Genomic DNA, 19,838 nt, shown 5'->3' on the forward strand with positions numbered 1-19,838 from the left:
TCTGAGTGCCCCAGACGTTGGTGGCCGCCGAAGACACCTAAAATTGCTTCAGATACGAATTCTGTGAGGTGGGGGAGGCCAAAAGGGGCGGGGGGAGACGGGGAAAATAAAATTATGTCTATCCCTTCAAGCTTCTCGTGGGCTGCATAGTTTGAAGTAATCAACAACCCCGTTGTGGGCATCTAGAGCTTGCCTTTGGTTTTTTTATATCTCAAGCAGGTAAGTTTGTAGCAGTGCCACAAACCATACGTGCAGTCATGTGACGATGGGAAGAAAAGGAGGTTTTCATTCCTGCTACTAAGGAGTCTTCTTCTAAAGGCACCCACTGGCTGGTTAACCGGGTTGAATGTCCCTGATTAACAAGTGGAAGGCAGCGACTAATTAAGAGGTTATCTGTAGTCATAAAAACGCTCCAACCTGTCTCGGAATGTGATCCCTTGAACAGATAATTTTTAAGAATGTAGCATGTCCTCGCTTTCTCCGTCGAGACACACGTTAGTGATTCCAGGAGGGCAAATAAACATACGTTTTTAAATGAAGATATTTAAAATGTTCCCCATCTTTCAGCGTGTGGCTGTACCCTGGTCTTTTTTATGTTCTTCCTATAAAACCTAAATTAAGCCTCTTAGGAGTGGTTTTGCTGTAGGTTTCGGCTCAAAACACAATACATTTTAAATGGTTCCAGTACTTGAAGGCACTTGAACATGTAATCACTAAATGTGCATTCTCTCCCTTCCTCTTCCAAGAGCAGCTCTTCTAAGAGGATGAGGCTTCTTTAAAATTTAGCTTCATTTGAAATGGAAACTTTGAACAAATAGCAATTGCTCCTGTAGCTTTATTGATGAAGTGAGTAGCAGCAAATTTCTCTCTCTCTCTCTCCCTCTCCCCCCGCCCCCGCCCCGTAACATTTTGAAACACCCATCAGTGTCAAAGGGAACTGCACACATCTCCTTTGCTGCTCTAAATAAGGCTCAGCAATGTTAAGAAAAATGTCAGAAAAAGCTCAGTGGATTAAAGTAACATTTCTGCACCATGTCACCAAGAATGGCAGGGCAGGCTGGTCTGCATAATTCTGAAAGATATTTTGTGTAAAATGCTTCCTCTATAAATGGAATGAAATTTTATTTGGAAAGATGTAAGGGTGTATTTGATCACATACAACATTCAGTAGTTTTTTTCTAAATCTTGTTATTCCTTAATATGCCTTTGGTGTGTGTTTGTAAAATTAGAACCAAAATGCAGTCTTCTCTTTGTAGAATGTTTTCTCTACCCGTGTGCAGCGTTAAGATACATTGCAGGCTCTTCAGTGCTTTTTTTTTTTTTTTTTTTTTTTCTTTCTAAAATTCCTAGGATGTTCATTCATTGAAAGCAGTAACTGGGCTCTTACACATGCAAATTCACTGAACTAATCAGTCTTTTTTCCCCTTGAATAAAATTGGTGTATAACTTTGGAGATTTTAAACATAGTTCATTCCGTGATACATATTTTTTTAAAAATAAAGCATTTAAATTTCATTCATATATTGAAAATAGATCACTGGTTTGAGGTTTTTTAGTTTTTTTGTATTCTGTTTTTCTAAAGAATATTCAATTATTGCAAAAGAGTACAATAGTAGTAAAACCTCCCACAGTATCATAAGTATGTAATTAAAACTTAGTTGTTAAAAAAAGAAAATATCTTACAAATTCGATACTAGATATCAATAGACATGGCAAGATTAGTTTCCCAGAAACAAGGTAAATCTCAGCTAATTTTTAAATATAAACTTTTTCAAAACAGGTTAAAAATGAATTTAGACAAATTTGTCTCTTAACCTTTAAAGATTTCCTGCCCGTTTCTGTAAGTCCTTTATTACATTAATTTTTTATTTAAATTACACCATTAACTGGATATGAATTTATCAAGAATACACGTATTGATTTATAAAACAGTACCATTAATTATTATAATAGCTTGATGTAGCTGATATTACAAAGCCATTTAAAGGTTTTTAATATAACTTGGACGTACATAGATAGATAGACATTATGGACAAGCCTACAATTTAAACTGGCTACCAGCAGTTAATGAAATCCTTGATTTATATTCTAGTTTAGAGATTGATTATATTGTTGCTTTGTAAAACTATTTATATTATGCCATTTTTCAAAGGATGTCTCAATAAAAAGGCTAAATAAAATATTCAGTCAATTCCCAAAGCAGATTTTGTTTTCTATATTTTAAATGCTAGTGAAAATAATTGATTGTGTGTGTTCCAAGCTTTGTCATTTCCATTCCAGAGGTGGCTTTCCTGATGGGAGACTCCTTTGCAATGCACACTTTCACACACTCTTGATCCCTGCAGAAACAAACCCCTTCTCTTTATTTCATCAGCCGCACCAACCACCCCCTCCAACAACCAACCCATGTATATTTCACAAAACCCGCACATCAGGACACATAAGTCTTTTTGGCATCTTTTATGTTATGCATTTTTTTTCTTAAGGTTGTGGAAAACTGGGACTTACCCCAAAGCCGCAAAGCAGGCCATCACGAAGAGTATTTGGGTAAGAATGCAATCTGAAGAGAAAAAAAAAAAAAATGAGGACGAATATAAGCAAATAAGAGTAACACTTTCAAATGACTTTTCAAATGGTAATTAACCAACGCAGAGATTGAAAGTTAAATTCTTTTCACATTGTACTTGGTTTGGGTCTCCTAGTCTCTTTATTTATATCACTTTTCCTTGCCTGGCAACATATGTTACCGATTTATTATAGTATTTTTACTGTTAGCAGACAAATCTAAAGGCTAGCTGAGCAGGCTAGCTTCTTGTGATGACTTTAACAACAACTGCAGGGCATCCTTGAGGGTGAGCCAATAGGCTCTTTTGAAGCTATAATACTATTAACCATTTTGATGCCAAAATATCTCATAACTAAAGTTGCCTCTGTCTTTGTAGGCAGCTCTCCGGGTTTTACATATACAAAAGTTAAACGTAAATGATTTGTTTTGTAAATATTTCAATAGCCTTCCAAGCGCTTTCTTCCATGTGTCCTAAGTTCCCTAAAAGCCAGATGAAGGCTGTGGTTTCTTTATTTCCCCCTTTCTTTTACAAGACACTGAAATCTGGGCACACAATGATAAGTAAACAGCTCTCCAGCATCAAGTTAAGTTGTCATTTCACCCTCCCCCACGCCATTAATTTTTCTGCTATGCTATTAAAAGAAACAAACATCCTTTAGAGTTTCAATGAGCACATCTCTCTGACATCTGTCGGGCTCAGAAAAGTAAAGTTCAAGTGAGATTCTTTTTTGGCTAAGAATCTGAAATTCCTTTCCAAATTAGAGATGCCATACATTATGGCCATTTTAATGGATATGTAATACTCGCCAAAAGTTTATGCCTTGTCATATGCACACGTGAAAGTGTCTGTTTCAAAGCGGTCTTTGTTGACTAAAAGTATTCACTTTAAAGTTGCCCAATAACACACTTCCATTTTTGATCATCTGTAATTTACTTCAGTTCAAATTGTCTAGTCATTTTAACCGAAAATTTTTATAAACAATCTCTTTTCCACGTAAATGTCTCACGGGGAGTGCTCTTCCAATTCCAGGTACTTATTATAGAAATTCTCTTGCATATGCATGGCTTGAAATTTTTGAAATTAAAGCTTAAGTATTGGAAGCCAGCATTTCTTATCTACAGGGTCCAACTCAGCAACCAAAATTTAACGTAATCTTGATATGAGAATTCAGCCAATAAAACCAAGATGTTCATGGCAGCACTTAAAGATCTAATGGTGGGGGAAAAAGAAAAAGGGGAGGAATTTTGAAGTCCTGGATTGAGCTCTCTACCCCTGGGATCCAGAAGGCACTAAGACATAGTTTCTGTATAAACATATCTAATATAAGAGATTCTGTCTGCAAACTGTAGCAATGTCTCTGCTCTCCAACATGTTTAAGAATACAGATCACACCTAGTTTTAAGACACTTGCAAAACTGCAAAATTTGCCTTCAAAACAGGTGGTGAAATAAGCATCCATCAAGCCATTCATCTCATTCCTTTATTTTTATAAATGTTCTAAGATCCTCCTTACTTGTACTTCAATATAGCTTTCAAGATGTTTAGTATTAACTCTCATGAGCTCATCAGAATAAGAAGAAAAATGTATATTTACACAGACATAGTTTTACAGTTTCATCCTAGTCTAATTTAGGATCGTGTCTAAGTGGGCTTATTGTTTATATCTATCGTGAGATATTTACTGTATATTTTTCTTTGTCCCAAGGGGGCAACTTATGGTGATGGTGGGTAATTTGGGGTCTGAAGCAATTATGATCAAAAGGATTTCAGCTTCAGAGAATGAGGCCAGCGTTACAAAGGCACAAATACCCAGCAATTCCAAAAATGACCAGAGGCAGGGTAATGAAGCTGCAAGCAACTCACTTCTAGTCCTGTCATTCCATGAATAAGCCATCCTACAAACGTGCCTATTAGAACAAGTTCATTAAATATCAATTTTCTTAGAAAACTGGAAACAATGCTGTGGGTGGCCCTAGAGTTTTCTTCTTCCAGAAAAAAATTTATATTCTTGAACCCAAAGTGAATCTCCAGCAGAGTTTTATCCGTGTCCTTGGAGCCAAGCCAGCTGCGTACATGGGGTTCCAAGCTCCACGTAGCTTGCTGCTTAACTTGACGCCCTTCTAGACCGAGTTCTCTGCTCTGTAGCCTAGTGCCCTTAAGAGACAGGATGGCTGGACAGTCCCTTCTCTGCTTCTGTCAATCTGCAACCATCCACCCATACCTACCCCGTGCTCTCCCTCTCCACCTAAAAGCAGGTGCCTTTGAAAGGCTTGAATCTAAAGATGCAGGTTTCTCCGGCTCCCCAGCTCTAGCTCTGTCCTGACCTTTCGGTCTTGCCCCTAAACCGCCCCTTCCAGCGACTGGTCCAAGCCTAAACTGGGATCCCCACTTTCCTGTTGTTAACTTCACCTCGACCTCGACCTCCAAGCCCCACCCCACCCCCCGCTTTCTGTTTTGTCCATCACCTCAGTTTCTTTTCCCCTGTTTCTGACCTGCACTTTTTCTGGATCAGACGCAGGCAGGTTGAGAAGTAATGAGAACCAGATGGACAGAGCGTAGAAATTGCCCAAATGGGTATGAGAATGTGGGGAGCTGTCAGGCATGGAGAGAAGCTGGAATTTTTCAGCAATAAAATGGGATTTATCGCCACTCTACCACAGTCATTGCCGACAACCGTTTACCTTGACAGAAACCCCATTCCAATAGGCCACGCCGATGCAGATTCTTTTTTCCCAAAGAGTGATGATTGGTATTTGTTCTAAGGCTCAAATGGCCTGCACTAAAGGTGAAGCATTAGGCCAAAGTCCTGTATTCCCCACTGAGGCAAATGAACCTGCTAAAATAAGTTCCTTCCACAATGGCTATGTAATTGAAACCAGAAAGTGAGAGAATTTGATAAATTGCTTGACCCTGAAGGAATGTTAAGGTCATAAATTTTCATTGCATTTTTTTCCTCTCTCTCTCTTTTTTTATTTTTATATATTGATTATATTTAGTATTTGCTTCGAAATTCAACAAGCTTACAGATCATCGGTTGTGGCCCCAGGGGAGAGCCCAGTAAATCATCAATTAAGAGGATGGGGGGGGTTCACCCCTCATCTTCCAAAGAGGAATGTCAGCTCCTCAGTATCCCAAGGACAGTCATGGAGGTGTCTTACATCTCCGAATTATTCCAACTTAGCACGCAATTTGTCCTGGAATGGACAAAGTAAAATCCCCAGGAAAGGTTTTTCTCAGAAGGGTGCTGCTACACTTCTATCAGTGAAGAATGATGAACTGTTAAGAGGTTGGCAATCCGTTCACAGCCATCACACCCACATACCTTTTTCCTCTCCTGTAACCTAAAAATAAGAACAATTGTATTTTAGCTAAAAACCACGATCCTCTTTTTTAGGTAAATTGAAAGTGCGCCTGCGTGCGTGTGCTTGAAAGCACCCGTGCTGGCTTTGGCAAGTCTACTTTGAAATTTTTCAAACTTACTTTTTAAAAAATCTGGATTACCTTAATGTGGAAATAAAACATAGGTCATAAAAACGGTCCAAGCCACATGTTACATGATATAAAATGGACTGAAATACTAACGTCGTCACATAGTAGAAAATTTCTACACATCTTGCATTAAGATTTTACTTGCTTTTCTAAAAAGTAAATGAACTAAGCTGGCCAGCATTCTAATTTCGCTGTACTTTCTACTGATTGTTTGTAGTGATAGGATATAAAGCTAGACACTCTCTAAACCTAAAGCAGGTTAAATAATTTCTTGACAGCCAAAACTTCTGGTCCTTGAAAATTTTTAAGAGCAGCTTATCTCCTTGGTATTTGTGTGCGTGCCTCACTACTAAATAAGAAAATCAGAAGCATTTGATCACTCATGTATAAATTTTATGTTCAGAATTTTCAGAGCTCAGGAGACCCAAACCAGGATCCAGGGCAGAATTTCTGATTGACCTTTGGGACAATTTCCCTAATTTAGGAAAGATGGATTCATGCCAATTTATTTTCAATTACAATCAGTTTATGGGTTGGAACCGATACCAGCTCTAAGATGTATAAGTCTTAATAAACACATGGATTTTTTTTTCAAAACTATCTAAACTCTGTAAGTAAAACATTAGTTATGCCTCATTCCATGAATTAGTTATCAGTAGGGTGAAGCTAAATAACGTTTAGTTCCATATCTTACTTTCTTTTGTTCAAAAGTAATTAATCACTCGTGTTTATTAAGAGTACATATTTCTAGATCAAAAAAATTAGAGGGGTCAAGTAAGGAAATGGGAAGAAGGGTACACAAAAGAAAGAAATTCCAAATCCTTCTTAGTCCAAAACACAAAAGTCGGAGAATTTGTGAGTGATACAAAAACAGTAAGTAGTAAGTACTTTACTGTTGAAAGCTTGGAATTTGGCACAACACTACGCGGAAGATGAGAATTTTCATGTATTATTGCTCAGATGTATATAAGTATTCGAATCAGAATCCAGCAACAATATGTTTTTCTTACAAATGATGTACATATATGATCTACTTTCAATCTAGTGGCTTTGTCAGTGTGAAAAGCAGGACTGCCTTCCCCTGCACTTGAAAATGTGATCCCAAGACTGTTTAAAAAAAAAAACGACAACGAAATAAATAAATATATGCACACATATACAGATACATATATACATAGAAGTATAAATAAATTATGACCAGAAAATGGCTTCAATCACTAATATTTTTGCAAACTAATGTTCAGCTGATGCAACTCAATTTTATTTTGCATCACATTAGTGTCATCATGGTAATGACCAGCCTTTATTCACTAACAGTTTGAGTCAGCACTTTGAGACATTTTCAAATTAGGTCATACTGCACATTTGTGGCTGATACAAAGGTTGATTAAGAGAGCTGCACAATTTGAAAGTCATGTGGTGTGCGTTGAATTAAGTTCTCTCTGATAGTTACGGGAAATGTGAGCCACCATAACTAAGCAGAAATAATGTATGGGCTATAGGGGGAGAATATATTTCCACAGAGTGCTTGAAGTCGGACTCATTTACAATTTCACAAAGTCCTCTGTCTGTTATGGAAGAATTCTATCATGGGGCCTAGAAACAAGCAATGAATTACAATAAGGATCCTGGAGGCCTGGTCCCCAATCCTGTTGCCGTGAAAGTCAGTTTTTGCCTTTATGCTCCCTTTGATCATCTCAATAAAGACCTTTTTTTCCCCCTTCTTCTTCTTCTTCTAGACCCTGTCTGCTGCCTTTCTGAAATCAGAATGCTCTTGTGTCGAAACCAGACCATTTACCCATAATGTAAGGATTCGGAGGCCAGGCTAAATTGCTATGCAAGCCAGACCTGGGCGGGGAGGGGAGCCGGGGCGGAGGTGGTCTATTTAAAGTGATAATGTCGTGGCAAATCCACAATGTCATCGAAAATTTGAAGGCATGGGATTTTCTTTAGTCACCCAGCACTTCAAATAAATTGTAAAAATGGCCCCTACAAAGCAGAGTAGCTTTTAATTGGGTTGAAGGAGAACCAAAATAGAAGCTGAAACTCTTCACTGGTTTGCCCAAAAGGGCCAAAATAGCCATTATTATTGACACCATACTCACTTCATAGCGCCCTCTCCATAGCATAAAAGAACCACAGAAGATTTTCTAAATGTGTATTTTTCACTGTGCAAGTGGCCTTAAAAGTCAAGAAACCCAGCGAGAAATGAAAACATTGGATGGCCCTCTACTGAAAGAAAGGCTCCTTGGTGTGGCAAGCTTTGGGCTCAAGATTCAAAGAAGTTGCCATAGTTTCTCCTGCACATACACCTTAGCATCCTGAAATACGATGCCATACAATCACATTTTATGTCAGGTGTTTGATGAATTTTTTTCCTATTCCAACTTCCCACACAGACCTGTGTGTATTCCTGGATTCAGTCCTTGCCCAGAGGCTGGGACAGTGGGCATAGCCCCGCCCCCTCCAGACCTATTACCTCCAGCTTATGCTCAGTTTCTTTCCATCTGAGTTTTTCACAGAAATGTGGACCGAACTTGTTTTCTTGGGCAAGATCACCTAAGCAAAGGAAGAGGAAGGGTTCCATCAAAGAAAAAAGTGTACATTTGATTGTTTTTAAAAAATGCATCTAATTAGGCACATGAAGTGGTTAATAGCCACAGTCAGTCTCAATACTTATAAATGTATTTATATTCCAGTCTCCTTAAGACTGTCACAATGAAAGAAAAAGCTATCAAATCTTAGAAGGAGTATAAACAAGAATTCTTGGAAGGAAGGAAGGGAGGGAGGGAGGGAGAGGAGGGGGAGGTGGAAAGAAGGAGGGAGGAAACAGGAATCGAGATTGTCTTCAGCTCATTCCCTCTATCCCAACAAAGATCTGCCCCTCAACTTCATCCTTCTTTACTGATACCTGTCCCTCCTCTGTCAAAGACCACGATCCATGAACACAAACGCCCTGCCTTCAGCTTTGCTGTCATTGATTTCTTGTTACTTCACACAAGCAATATTTTTTTCTTCTTTTTTTGGCCACCTGCATGGCATATGCACGTTCCCGGGCCAGGGACTGAATTCCAGCTGGCGCTGTGACCTGCGCCACAGCTGCAGCAATGCGGGATCCTTAACCCACTGTGCCAGGCCAGGGATGGAACCCGGGCCTCAACAGAGACAAGCCAGTTCAGGAACCCACTGCACCACATCCGGAAATCCACATAAGCAGTACTTTTTATGCTATAACTTGAATTTGAATAATCCCTTGTTCCTACTAAACTACAGAGGTTGCCCTGCCCAGCCCTGATTATTTACCACAAAAGCAAGAGTCATGAGTATCTTCAAATGGAATTTCCTGGGACTCTGATTGAAAGACAGATATCCATGCCTTCAGAGTCTGCCAATTAACAACTGAAGCCATGGTGGCACTATGTCAAGCACATACATTTTCAACAACCCCCAACCCCCCCATCCACCCCCCGGTGTGTGCCATCTCTTAATTTACATTTTCCAAAGGTCATTTGTGGTGCTAGCTGGAATGGATTGTATATTTTATTTATTTTGAAGTAGGCTCCTTTGCCCAACCAGGGAGACATACGGTACCCGCCGCTAGGATGGTGCCAATCTGAACCAGCCATCGTATCACAGCGAAGAGGAAAAAGTAGTCTTGCTATTTTGTTCAGCAATTACGGGAATACTTGCGTTTCTCCAACAGTTTAATTTCGTACACGGGAATACCATCTAGTGAGCTATGTTTATTAATAGCGAATTTTTTATTATTATTTTGCAGAACAGATACAACAACATTACAAGAGTTCAAGATGACTTCTGATGATCCGGCATGCGGTGATTAAATAAGGTTAATCCTCATTTTATATGCTAATAGGATATTTATAATCTCTCCAGCATATCCAATTTAACGATTTTATTCTCTGTTGTTCAGAAAGTATTTCTTATTAGTGAAAGAGAATACCCTTACATTCACCACAGACGCTAGTTTAATTGGGCTTGAGTGCATTGTGTATAATTAGTCCACTTCTCTAATATTTCATCTATAATTACACAATGAACAATGTGCTTAAATTTCATAAAATTAGTGGGTTCAAAGAAAGACTTCCCAAAAAAAATGAGCATTCTGTTTTCAAGTTTTCCCAGGCCTTACTAAGAGCCTGATGAAAATATGGCTCAAGCCACTGTGAGTTTCTTGAACGGTGAATGGATGCCCAAAGGCTCTGAGGCTAAAAGCAAAAACAATGTTCCCTTCCAGCTGCCCTTCTCCCACTCAGTGACAACGTTAGTGGCCGAGCTTCCTGGACCAGGCCCAGCTGTCACTGAGGAAACAAGATAAAAGTCCCCACAGGCTATATTCCCAAGGCCTCAGCAAATGTTCGGCTTCAAGATGGTATTTTGAATGGCAAAGCTGTCTGGTTTGGGGCTTGGGTATTTTTCTCCTCCAGTATTTAAAACTCTTTTGAGCAAAGTCATTCCAGACATCCGCCTGTGAAATTTTATCATGGAAACCAACTTGTAGTTTTGTTAGGGAATGTGATTACATAGAGAAAGAGGGAAAAAGAGAGAGAGAGAAACTGGTTTAGATTTTAGGGTTCCTCTACTGATTGAAGGAAGTTAGTTGGATCTCTGAGTGTGCTTGGAAAGATTGCCCATCTTAGTTCAAGCGAAGCTATTTTTACACTCGCTCTATAGTTACTTTCAAAATTTGAAAAAAAAAATGCTTCAAGGATGAAAGGAAAATAGATTATGCGGTTTCAAGAGTTGTTTTCAAGGGTCACAGGAAGCCTCTGTTTTCAGTGCTGTCCAGCTCAGCAGAGTTAATCAAGGTCAACAGCATGTTCCCATGGCCCCTTCAATGTGCCTTCTCTTTTACCTCTAAAATATACATCCTATCAGATGCTACTATAGTTCTTACTTCCTCGTTTGCCTTTGAGTATGTTTGTTCCACTTCTACTAAAGAAGAGTACAGCTGCCAGAACGACCACTGTGACCCAGCAGCCTACCCACTGGCCAACGGACAAAAGACCCTGAACACTTCAAACAGAATCTCTTGCCTTTTGAACCAAATACCTATAAATGAAAAAGCCGTTAGCTGCCGTATTAGTTGGGGTTGAGTCAGGAAAATAGAATCACCACCAGGTACTTCCATGGAATTATTTAAACTAGGGACCTTGTTGGAGTTCCAGTTGTGGCTCAGCAGTAACAAACATGACTAGTATCCATGAAGACATGGGTTTGATCCTTGGCTCAGTAGGTGAAGGATCCAGCATTGACATGAGCTGTGGTATACAGGTCACAGACATGGCTGGGATTCTGTGTTGCCATGGCTGTGGCATATGCCAGCACCTACAGCTCCGATTCAGCCCCCAGCCTGGGGACTCCATGTGCCGCAGGTACAGCCCTAAAAAGAAAAATAATAAATAAATAAAATAAAAAATAAATGAGGGCCCTTGCTACAAAAGTGTTAAAAAGGCTAAATGCAGATCACCAAGAGTTTGGGAATAGAAGGAAGCCATTGGCACCCTTAGACCAAAGAGACAAAGAGAAGGTGGTAGGTTCTGGGACCTCAGTGGAGATGCCATCATTGCCAGAACTACCTTCAAAGTAGGTTAAGGGCTGAAGAGGGTGGGATATACCAGTTTCCCAGCCTTCTCCCCTTCTCCTTGCTCAGAGTCTCCCTTTGTGGAAGCCAGATGGCAATGCACTTTGCAGGGCTAAGCCCCCCAAAATACAAAAGAACAAGGAAAGGGCAGGAATGGGTCAAAGAGCAAACAGATAAATGACTAAGTATAGCTTCTTCTCGAAAGCCTTAAGACTTTTGTATGAAGATAAAATTTTCCACAGATCCCTAAGTGAATGCAGTAGTAGGAAACTGATATTTATTTTGGTTTCAAATTCCTAAGGTGCTATACCAAGGACCACCATCACCTAGGAAAATGGCTGTTGCATGAGATAAACATTTAAGCAAGTTCAATATAGTTTCACTGTGTGGGTTAAAAAGGGATACAAGTGCTTAAAAAGTTGAGGTCATCCTCAGTCCCAAACCCCTGAAGTTGTTTGTCAAGGTAATGTGTCATTTTCTACCCCAAAAGTGGCCCACAGGCAGCAGAGTTGCACAAATCAAGGTCAATCTTGTCTTCAGCATGGAAGCAACCTAAATGTCCATCAACAGAGGACTGGATAAAGAAGATCTGGCATAGATATAATGGAATATTACTCAGCTGTGAAAAATAAGGAAATAATGCCATTCACAGCTGCATGGATGGACCTAGAGATTATCAAGTGAAGAAAGTCAGACAGAGAAAGACAAGCATCATATGTCGCTTATATGTGGAATTTTAAAAATGAGCTTATTCAAAACAGAAAGAGACTCACAGACATAGAAAACAAACATATGGTCACCAAAGGGGAAAGGGGGAGGAAGAGATAAATTAGGAGGTTGTAAATTAACATATACACACCATCGTATATAAAGTAGATAGCCAACAAGGACCTGCTCTATAGCACAGAGAACTATACTCAGTAGTTCATAATAACCTATAAGGGAAAGGAATCTGAAAAAGAACATTATATATTCTTTATTATATATATAAATAAATAAGAATCTTTATATATATTATATATATATAAAATAACTGAATCATCGCTATATACCTGAAATTAACATAATATTATAAATCAACTGCACTTCAATTTTTTTTAAATCTTGACCTCAAATTCTCTGGTTTCCATGCATTCTATACACCCCGGACTTTGGCCAAATAAGAATAGATTTTGTCCAGAGATTATTTTTCTATGCCCTGAACGAACAGCAATGGATTATCTATGTTCTGCTCCCCCCTTTTCACTACACTGCGGCCCCATGGTCAGATCAACTATTTAAAAGGTACCATTTCTATTGTCCTCATATCCCTTAAATTCTTCTCCCTGGACACCAGCTAACACTGATGAGGTTTGTGGTTCAGGCTCAGGAACAAAGCCTCCTGGAAACCTTAGGTACACTTTTCGAGGTTTAACATTTTATCTTTCTGCTCCTCTATTATCTGCCATATCACTTGCCCATTAAAATGCATGGCAGAGTTAAAAGAGATTTGCATTTGGTCCTACAAAATGAAGAATTCATAAGTTGGCTTTTTTTTTCCTCCTGACCAGAATCCATATTACTTCGAAAGGGAAAGGCCAAAGGGAAATTATTGCTATTTTAGACAGCAGCATAAATTTTCTTCCTATTTTTAACCTGGCTTTTAATTTAATAAGTTTTATGACCCTTATATTAAGTACATATGTTTTACAAGACATTGTGTCCCTTGAGTCACCCTGAATTTGCTCTACTGTACCAGAGTTAAATGAATGAATACTGTGTTTCTGATTGTAGTTCACCCTGTATTTGATCCTTATAATACGCCTGGTAAAGCTTCACAAAAACAGAGCGGCAACACAACTTAAAGGCTAGCATATACTGTCTGAAATGAAATGAATGAATGGGCGTCCCTTGGAAGTATTTGAAATCTCAGATTTCTCTCCCACTGGGGTTTGTAATAAACCGCTAAGGACATTCGAAATATTGGAAATGCTCTCTGGTCTTCGGACTTAGCAACTAAACATACAAGCCTTTTTTATGTGTTGATTCCTTTGGCCAGTGCAAAGGGATTTGTCCTTCACATTAAAGCTTCGAAACGGAATATGGTTCTCTTTTCCGTAACCTGAAGTGATACGCATTTTCTCATGTAAGATGTTCATGCTCATTTGAAAATGAGTTGCCGTTTAAACATAAAGAGGGTCCCACCATTTCTGAAAGGAAGATTATTTGAATAATCACACTATGGTTATTTAAAAGAAAAAATGTGAATTCATAGCGGAATGAGGAAAATCACCTATGATGTTAGGGTAGAGGGATGTTTAGTAGTTACCGGTTGGTTAGTAAAGAGCTAAGTTTTCCTCTTCATATGGAGGCAGGAGGAGGGAGTAGCTGGGGGAGCTCTGGAATGGTTGGGCTCAAAGTTGTGGGTGTGAATATTGCAAAAATGTAACAATCCTGCCCTAGTGACAAGATTTGTTTCTTAATTATTAAGATGGAACAGATTTTTCACATCCTACCAGAGTACATGAGTTATTGATTAGCTGAATATTCAGAAAAATCTCTATAAGGTAATAAAGTTTGTTTTGAAATATGTTTTATAAATTTTCTGCTTCAATTCTGATTTTGAAAATGGTTTCCCTGCACATGCCAAAGCTTAGTAAATCAATAGCCTACTAAAAGTACATTTTACCTCAATGGACTAAGGGTGGTACAAACTCAAGATGGCAAAAATTAGCCTTTATACCACAATTTAAGATTTATGTGCCAGACTATATATCTGTGTGCACTGAAACTTAGTCATGTATCAAGTTCTCTTCAAGAAGTCATGAATTTCTTTCCTATTTATTTTGTTTGATTTTGTCGTACTTCAGTGACTTCGAAGGACATGACTTTAGCGTAACTGGTTTTTCAGCAGAGCCTCCTTCAAAGATCTACGTAAGAATTGATGCTTATTTCACAATTGCGTATAGGCTCAAAAGTGGATATGTGGTCCTATGATTCTAGTGTCGCACGCAACCTTCCATTATTTTGAAAAGAATCTCAGCCTTTCTATATTTCATTTCAAAACTAAGTGGTCCATCTATTACACTTTGTTGAAATCTATTGAAATATTTGGAACTTTGCAGGTTGCTTGCCTTAAAAAGGTCTTTTGGTTTCGTTTTCTGGGAAAACCGCAAGGGTCTCTAATGTTCAGAAACTCTTGATCATTCCAAACCCTCTAAGTTAGAGCCACACTGCTGGGAAATGCAGGTTAGAATGGCATGTTGGCATTAGGCTCCAGGAAAACAAGGCCTGGCCATTTTAGCCCGTCACAGAGAACTCCTGGTCACCTCCCAAGGGGCAAATTGATGTCAAGTTCTGCTGTCTGTCAGGATTAAGTGCCTGTTTGCTTTTTCACTAACATGTGGTTTGAGAACAAAGCAGCTCAAATCTCCTCAGCCCCTAACAAAGCATCTCAAATTGCTGAGTAAAATTCCTTAATCCCCCATCTTAATCTGAAAACACCAGCAGCGCATGGTAGAACACTGTGGTCTCTTTTTGTACTGCTCTCCACTCCACCCACCCCTGTCTCCCCCATTCCTGACCACCTACTCCTCAACACGACCATTCACACGTGCATTCAGCTCCCCCACCCCCACCCTCACCCCTGGACATGAGCCTTCAATAGAATATTGTCAAAGTTGAAACCCAGGTAACTTGGTCCAAGATGGTGCTGGCTCTAGTCATTTTTATTCCTTATCAACTTCACTTCTAAAAGTGAAGGGGAAAAACAAATAATCATAACAGAGAGATTACTCACCTTCACCTAACCTTGCAGGTTATATGTACACAAAGAATATTGTCCGAAGTTTTAATAGACAGGATTTAACTGATTGTTTGCAATCAGTGTCAACTCTCAGTCAGAAGTCAAAAGGATCTGGGGATTTTACATACAAATTTAGAATCATTTTACTAAGGTACGAGAAGGAAGCAAAACTAACTTTAATAACTGTGAGATAATCTTTGTTAATGTGGCAAACGAATCAGCAGTTGGAAAATATTTTCCACTAGTTGCATAAATTCATTGGAGATTAAGGATCAAGAATTTATCCATTGACTAGAGTTGAAAGGCTCCAACCTTTTGCTACCTTAATTTGCAAAGTCTTGAAGTAATAAAACCTAACTTCCTCAAAAAAAAAAAAAAAGCGATTTCAATACTCTATTTGTATCATCTTTTCTTACCAATTTTAGTTGCAAAAAGAATTGGTAGATTTTCCTGGGGGGGGGGGAAATCTGGTAAATTAAATTCTGGTCTTAGGGAAGCTGGGATTCACAGCAGTTATCTTTTTTTTTTCCCCACAAGAAAGTTGAACAAGATGCACCATAAACGACAAATAAATTCAGAAAACTCTACACCTTCACTTCAAAAATTTGATTCAATTGAGCGTCAAGTTAAGATAGATCCTGATCAAGTAGGATCTCACTCTTTTTCCCTTCTCTTTCACAAAATCCTCCCTCCTAAAATGAGTGAAGTGAATAAAAGCCCTTTCCTTAGTAATCCTGGACTCTGTTGCAGTGTGTATGCCTCTGAAAAATGATAATAGACTTTATAGAGAATGTAAAAAATAGGAGAGCTAAAATTTCCCAATGCCACAGACACCTATGAAAACAGCACCTGTGCTATATTTAATAGTATCATTTCCCCCTTTTTTCTTCCTGGCATTTTTACTTTCTATAGGCTTGGATGAAGAGAAAGAGTAAAAGGAGAAGAGAAGCAGTGCAGGCAGACATCCTGGTTCTAGTTCAAGCTTTCATCGCCAACTCTCCCTTGAGGAAGTTAATCTCTATTAACCAAAAAATAAAGTATTGGAATTCAGGTAGAACACATCAGTTTTTCTCAATAGATTCATTCATTCCTATAAAATCCCTACTTAAATAGTAGAAAAGTCACTTCCTCTCAATTCAGAGATGATTACCCTTTACAAATGTCAGATTTTTAAGCTCATCACTGTTAATATGAGAAAAATAGAAAATCTGGACTCTTGCTGCAGCTCCTAATCCATAAATTGTCAAACATGAACCTTGCTATCCTGAGCCCAAGATTGGAGGCAATGACCTTGGATGACCTAAACAGAGCAATAACCCCAGAAAAGCTTCATAGTTCATTACATTGTACCTGGGTAAGATCATGGATTCTAGTTGAACTATTTTTGAATTCCATTTCCTAGCCGTGTAGCCTTGAGAAAATGACTTCTCTGTGCCTCATTTTCCCCTGCAAAATGAGACTAATAGTCATATCCAACTCATATAAATATTAAATGAGTTAATATTGTAAAATACAGCACTGTCTGCTATGGAAATGCTAACATTTAAAAAAAAAAAAAATCCACCTCACACCAGTCAGAATGGCCATCATAAATAAGTCCACAAACAACAAATGCTGGAGGGGGTGTGGAGAAAAGGGAATCCTCCTGCACTGTTGGTGGGAATTTAAGCTGGTACAACCACTGTGGAGAACAGTATGGAGATACTTTAGAAATCTATACATAGAACTACCATATGACCCAGCAATCCCACTCTTGGGCATATATCCAGACAAAAGTTTCCTTAAAAAAGACACATGCACCTGTGTGTTCATTGCAGCTGTATTCACAATAGCCAAGACATAGAAACAACCGAAATGTCCATCAACAGACGATTGGATCAGAAAGATGTTGTATATATACACAATGGAATACTACTCAGCCATAAAAAAGAATGAAATAATGCCATTTGCAGCAACATGGATGGAACTAGAGATTCTCATCCTGAGTGAAGTAAGTCAGAAAAAGAAAGACAAATACCATATCATATCACTTATATCTGGAATCTAAGGCACAAACAAACCTTTCCACAGAAAAGATAATCATGGACTTGCAGAACAGACTTGTGGTTGCCAAAGGGGAGGGGGAGGGAGGGGGGTGGTTGGGGAGCTTGGGGTTAATAGATACAAACCATTGCCTTTGGAATGGATTAGCAATGAGATCGTGCTGTGTAGCACTGAGAACTATGTCTAGTCACTTTTGATGGAGCATGATAATGTGTGAAAATAAAATGTGTACATGTATGTGTAACTGGGTCAACATGCTGTACAGTAGAAAAAAAATTGTATTGGGAAAATAACTATTATAATAATAATAATAATAATAAAAGAAAAAAATCACCTTTCCAAGTTAGTTTGAAAGTAAGATCTTTCTTACTATTTTTCCAATTTATTCAAAGAAAAAAACATTTTACATCCTAAAGAGACAGCTTGGGAAGAAAGGAAATAAAATCCTGGGAGAAGATTTTTGACTAGATAGTTTTACTATAACAAAATAGGGAAGAATATGCAAAGGCGAAAAAAATGCAAATATGTGAAATACATGAAAAATATACCTTTAGAAGTTCAAAGGGTTTGGACAAGGATATGATGTGTTTCATGTTTTAATAGCCTACCTTAGTCATAACAAATAGTTCTTTGAGAACTCTTGATTATTCTAGGCAAGCTATTTTGTTAAATAAGCTGTGGGATATTTAGGCTACATCTACCTTGGCAAATATTTCTTACCAAAAAGTTGGACTTGAGCAAATAAATGCCATATTTTGGAACATCTTAACAACCTGAGTTGAGATCTCAAAACAAATATTTTTAGTAGGTTTTTTGTTTGTTTTTTTACTAATAGACATGCTTATTTTAAGCATTAAGTAAAATGGACACCTGGGTTAAAGTTTCTATAAAGTTTTTTACAAGCTTTCTCATATACCCTTCCAGCTGTCATTTAAACCAGCATTCCTGATGGCCCCATTGAAACAGTCACGAAAATATTTTCCTTCTTTTACCCTTTCATCAAGAATTCATCGAATCTCTACCTGTGCTAGGTTTTAAGCTAGGTATCATTAGACTATAGTGAACTTAACAGACACAACCCACATCCAAAAGCATAGGGTTGGCAAAGATGCCCTGATGGCTAATGTAAACCCTTGCAAGAATGTTGGAAAACCTTTTCTCTCTAGTCTTCCAACTTGGATGTGTTTTCTGAGCCCCTTCAAGAAAAGAGGTTATGTTGACCGGGCAACACACTCTGTGAATACTCAAGACTCTAGTTAAAAGATGTGGGTACCATTTCAAGGCATTAATCTCATGTTAGTATAGCCAAGCTCCCCAAAGCTAAGCTTGAGTGAAAAACAATGAAAGAGTCCTTTAATACAGCGCAACTTTAATGAGAGTTGAAGAATGTTCATGGTCCAATGGCAGCTTAACATTTTATTAATTGTGGTAGGAAATTTTCTGTAAAGGATAAAGTTCAAAATAAGAGATGCTACAAATGGCGCGGGGACTGCAGCAACATCATTTAAAATATTTGCGGGAAACTCAAAACGCTCCTTTGGCTATAACTAGTACAGGTCATACTATAACTGGAACTCATCGAGGCTTTTCCAGTTGTGTGCCCCTGAAGCCAGAGCCCAGGGTGCCATTCTCAGGCTCTCCAGTTAGGTTCACCATATCTCACAGGTATTAACTGCTCCTAAACCCGAATAATCTCCCTAAAAATATGTGTTTGCAGTCACAGCCAATCAGGGGAACAATACCAATGCATCAATGGAAATATGAATTGATAAAACTCTCAAAATATCGTCCTGAAGAATAGCAAGACTGAGTGTAGCATGCCCCACACATTAGTATTCCCTTAAAACATGCCTTCCCAATCATGTTTAATTATAAGCCCAAAGAATACCTGAAACTCCTCAAAAAGTGGAGGGCCCTGTAATGAAGCAGAAACCCCGCTAACACTGGTTTTCTAGCTTTTATCAAGCTGGTATAGAACAGTGAGGTCTTGGCCATACAAGTGTGAGGATTTTGTCATTTATCTCACCACATTCTTCATTGCTTAATGGAACTTTAGTTTTCTGAAATGAAAAAGAAAGAAGGAAGAGAGGGAGGGAGGGAGGGAGGAAAAAAACTGAAAATAATATAATGGTCCATTAGGCATGGGCTATGGACTTATTAAAATGACTGTGTGTGTGTGTGTGTGTGTGTGTGTGTGTGTGTGTGTGTGTGTGTGTGTGTGTGTGTGTGCTTTCTTGCTGGCATTCATGGCATGTTCTCAAATTCAAATGCAGGTTAGAAGACTGTCTGCATAGTATGATTTCACTTGGGAGAACTTTTCTGCTTTGTGTATAGGAAGCAAAAGTCTGAGAGC

At 38.6% G+C, this 19,838-nt stretch overlaps 1 long non-coding RNA gene across 16 annotated transcripts in view; it reads right to left on the reverse strand.

Moving 5' to 3' along the window:
- LOC106509797 (uncharacterized) overlaps nucleotides 1-19,838 on the reverse strand; it is a 114,191-nt gene that overhangs the window by 25,442 nt on the left and 68,911 nt on the right. For 10 of the 16 annotated variants that reach the window (XR_014839703.1, XR_014839704.1, XR_014839699.1 and 7 more), the window contains one exon: nucleotides 2,509-2,560. This is a non-coding gene — a long non-coding RNA (uncharacterized LOC106509797). Of the gene's footprint in view, nucleotides 1-2,508; nucleotides 2,846-8,535; nucleotides 8,616-15,436; nucleotides 15,554-19,838 lie in introns of those variants that run through there. The other 6 variants (XR_014839697.1, XR_014839707.1, XR_014839696.1 and 3 more) reach the window with 2 other exon arrangements.

Source organism: Sus scrofa, chromosome 3, assembly GCF_054392235.1.
Source record: "Sus scrofa isolate SSC_HxYL_T2T_F1_AM1 chromosome 3, Sscrofa_HxYL_maternal_Yorkshire_Landrace_v2.0, whole genome shotgun sequence".
NCBI classification, from domain to species: Eukaryota; Metazoa; Chordata; class Mammalia; order Artiodactyla; family Suidae; genus Sus; species Sus scrofa.